We start from the raw sequence: 4878 nt of genomic DNA on the forward strand, positions 1-4878 counted from the left end.
AGAACTAACTCCATACTCTATATACTCTAGAACTAACTCCAAAATCTATATACTCTAGAACTAACTCTATATCTACATACTCTAGAACTAACTCTATATCTATATACTCTAGAACTAACTCCATACTCTATATACTCTAGAACTAACTCCATATCTATATACTCTAAAACTAACTCCATACTCTATATACTCTAGAACTAACTCCATATCTATATACTCTAGAACTAACTCCATACTCTATATACTCTAGAACTAACTCCATACTCTATATACTCTAGAACTAACTCCATACTCTATATACTCTAGAACTAACTCTATACTCTATATACTCTAGAACTAACTCTATACTCTATATACTCTAGAACTAACTCCATACTCTATATACTCTAGAATTAACTCCATACTCTATATACTCTAGAACTAACTCCATACTCTATATACTCTAGAACTAACTCTATACTCTATATACTCTAGAACTAACTCTATACTCTATATACTCTAGAACTAACTCCATACTCTATATACTCTAGAACTAACTCCATACTCTATATACTCTAGAACTAACTCTATACTCTATATACTCTAGAATTAACTGCATACTCTATATACTCTAGAATTAACTCTATACTCTATATACTCTAGAACTAACTCTATACTCTATATATCTAGAATTAACTCCTATTCTATATACTCTAGAACTAACTCTATACTCTATATACTCTAGAACTAACTCTATACTCTACATATCTAGAATTAACTCCATATTCTATATACTCTAGAACTAACTCTATACTCTATATACTCTAGAACTAACTCTATACTCTATATACTCTAGAATTAACTCCATACTCTATATACCCTACAACTTTCTGAAACCGGAGGCCACACACACTTAGGACAAACTTCCATGCAAATGACTGAGAAGACTGCCCAGAAACGTGAGTGAAGGTTCAAAAGACCCCCGCCCCATCTTCCTTCCATGAGGGAATGTAAAGCAACAATGAGACTGATTGTGACAGGCAAGTAGGCACATCTGATCTGGTGAAAGTGGTGGCTGATTGCTGGGCGGACCATAGGCTACAGGGCAATCCTTCTACCAACCCTGCCAGAATGTGACAGAGAGGCTTTTGGAATTATTTGCATTTGGATGATGATCCTTTTGCTTTCCCCCTGTACCACACATTATCCTACATTAACTGTATTATTGGCCCTCAAAGCACTATAGGTGGAAGTTTAGGAAATATATAAAGATTTATTTATTGTATGTGAGTAAACTGCTGCTCTCTTCAGACACACTGGAAGAGGACATCGGATCCCATTACAGATGTTTGTGATCTACCATGAGGTCACTGGGTATTGAACTCAGGACCTCTGGAAGACTAGTCAGTGCTCTGAACCGCTGAGCCATTGCTCCAGCCCCTACACTGAAGCACTAACACTGAATTAATTCCTTCTGTTGTCCAGCATCTTTATTTTGCTAAATCAATGAAAGGATATCAGGGAACAGATTGTTAGTTGGGCAGATCAATTCAGTAACCACATGTAACCAGTAATACTACACATGTAACTAGGACATTTCACATGTGTGCTAGTAACACCCCCAAGGCAAATCACAGAATGCATGTCATGCATATCCTTATCCCCAGAAAAGAAACCATTTTGGAATCTTAATGGCTTTGTAAATATTTTTGTAGTGGCTTGAAGGTTATTAACTGACACTCTAAAAGCTGTTTCTTAGCAACATTAGCTTAGACAGGTAAGCTTGGAACAACTAGTTTAATGATACATTTATTATTTCTGTGGAGTCCATGATTTGAATTGGCAAATGACTGGGGGGAAAAAAACCCTGGAATGATTTAATCTGTGTTTGTTTGCTCAACAATCCACAGAAAGTACTTTTGTGATTAAATGTATGTGTGGGGGGACCTTTTCCCCTACTCCAAACTGACAGTCGGTTCTCCAGCAAGTCCTCCAGCAGACACCAATCGTTTGTGCTACCCACAATCCCACAAGTGTTTTAGAATTCTTGCATAATAGGCCTGCCTGACTGTTTGACCTTGTAGATGAATGCAGCATGGACAATACCACTTATGTTGAAGAAGAGGATCATTACTGTCTTCCTTTTGATGTAGACGGCACATTTTCTCAGACCTTTGGGACCTAGGAGTTTTCTAGTCAAGATTCAGATCATTCTGGAAATATCAAGTTTCCTCAAGTTTCTTTCATCCTCAGAACCACATTGCTTTGTTGAGTTTCTCTCCAAAGGTCAGAGTAAATGTCAAGTCTCCTGTGTTTCTGTTCATTCCTCCAAAGGCTTGACACAGTCTTTATAATAGCTTTGTTTCTGGCCAAATTTTCCTTTAGAATGACTGTTCCCTAGCTCCAAAATGCTGGAAAAGATGTCCAGCATCTCTCTAAGTGAAAAAACAAAAGAAAAAAACTAAAATCACATTTTCCCTCCACCCACCACATCAGCAAAAATCAAGAAGTTTAATAATCATGGCTTCTATAAAAGAAATTTCTATAAATTATTTGCAGATGTGTAGGTTGTGGGTAAATCTTACTGTTATGTAATTACTATAGAAGTAGAGCATTGTATTAATTATAATTAACTGCTTAGTGACTTTTTAACTACATAAAAATCTTCACACAAAATGTTTTTTCTTAACATTTAGTATATCTTCTGTTTACAAAAAATAGGGACTAGTGCTGTATATAATAGGTTTGTAAAAAATGGTCTTCATCTAAGTGCTTTCGGGATGTGATTTTTGTTTTTGTTGTTGTTTTCTTGTTTTTTTGAGCCAGGATTTTGCTATGTAGCCTAGGATGGTCTGGAACTCAATAAGATTCTCCTGCCTCAGCTTCCCCAGTACGAGGATTTTAGGTACATACTACCATACTGATAATGATTTTTCAACTTCTCCCTTTAAAAGTCTTTACTTGTGTTCTTGGACTCGGGGTTGATCACGTGACTTATTTTGACCAATCAAATGCTACTTTACAGTATTTGCAAGTTTTAAGCCAGGACCCTTTGTAGACTTTACTAGCTCTCTTGTAAGCTTGTTGAGTGACTTCATACAAAAGTCTAGACCAGGCTGATTAAGGTCTGAAGCATCATATTCTGACATGCCAGGCAACAACCAGCCACTTCTGGTCAGCCTGTCATAGAGGTAACAATTAGCCCAACTGAGAGTAGAAGAACCACTGACCTTATCCCAGCTCCTAGTGTGGACCCATAGAATTAGGAGTTAAACAAAAGATTATTATTATAGTAGACTGTATTGTAGAAGCTGGTTATACTGCTTACTGGTAAGTTCAGGAAGCTTTCTTATAAACTTTCCCAATTGAATCAACAATTTGGATTCATTTCTTAATGATATACATGCTTTATTTTTTATTTTAAAAGTTCACACATTTTTATTATAGAGCATTTGAAAACTACTGGCTTATAAAAGGGGAAATGAAATATAATATATGAAGCTTTATACAAAAGAGCCCCGGGTGTAATTTTGGTATATAGTCTCTCAGTCCACTTCTTAAACATGTAGATCTATCCTTATATTATTGTATGCATTCTCTTTTAACATAAAGGTTTGCTTTAGATTATTCCTAACTTTCCCACGAAATTCACAACTTGTGTTTTTTTAAAAAAAAAACTGTTGGTTTAGTAGTCCATTTTACTTATACAATAGTTTTATTTTTAAAAATAGATATCAATTATTTTATTTTAGATTTAAAACCTTTTCATGCATTATATTATGGTTATATTGTTCACCCCCCTTCAACTCCTCATAGAGCCTTCCCTACCCACCCTACCAACCCACTTTATATTTATTTTCTCTTAAAAAAAAAAGAAACAAGAAAATAAAAGCACACACACCAAAATCAACTAAGCAAACCACCACAACAAAAACAACTACTACCATTGACAACAATCAAATCCCATGACGTTTCTTTTGTGTTGCCCAACTATTGTTGACTACACAGCCTGACTTAGGGCGTTGATCTATCCAGAGTCAACTCCCTTATGGAAAACCGTTTTCCCTCTTGTAGCAGCTATCAATGGTACACAGCTTCTTGGTAGGGATGGGGATTTAGGTCATTTCCCTTTCTCCATGCTGGGGTCTGTTCTAGCCTGAGCTTTAGATCAACGCATCGTACATGCGACCTCCGTGAGTTCATCTGTCCATCAGGTTTGTTTGCTGTTTCCTTGGAAGCCCACACTACCTCTGACTCTTACAACCTCTCCTCTTCTTTTTCTGGGTGGATCACAGAGCTGTTTCACTCAAGCCTCACTTAGGTGAGGTGGGTAAGGGTATTTCTTGTATATGATTCCTATTTACACTCAGATTTTAAGTAACAATTACCCTTGATAATACAATGACTTCATGTAGTCAGTCAAGACTTGAGTGGAAACTGATGTTTGCCTGTAAGGAAGAAATTCTTCCTGGAGACTGCAGTATCAACTCCTGCCCTAGTTTCTACTGATTTACCCTCCTTCCTCCCGACCCTCAGTTCCACAATCAGGCACTCTGGCTCCTTAGAATAAAACCTGAATACGTACATCTTATTTGATTAGTTTCTCTGCAAAACACTGACTGGTGTCCCTGAGTGGAAGAGGAATGACTCATAAATTTTAATGAATATCGCCAAATAGTCCCCCGGGGGGTCTGAAATAATTTATTCACCGCAAGTTATATTAACAGCATTCATTTCTTGTACCATCCTACCAGCTTAGCGTGACATTAAGTATCTGCCTGTGTAAAGAGTCTAAGACAGAATCTTCTTTTAATTTTGCAATTCTACTTGCTAAATGAATGAATGCTCTAGCCAATTTATTACATGCGATTTTGATGGACAGGAAGTAGGAGCATTGCT

This window comes from Rattus norvegicus, chromosome 3 (assembly GCF_036323735.1).
Source record: "Rattus norvegicus strain BN/NHsdMcwi chromosome 3, GRCr8, whole genome shotgun sequence".
In the NCBI taxonomy this organism is placed as follows: domain Eukaryota; kingdom Metazoa; phylum Chordata; class Mammalia; order Rodentia; family Muridae; genus Rattus; species Rattus norvegicus.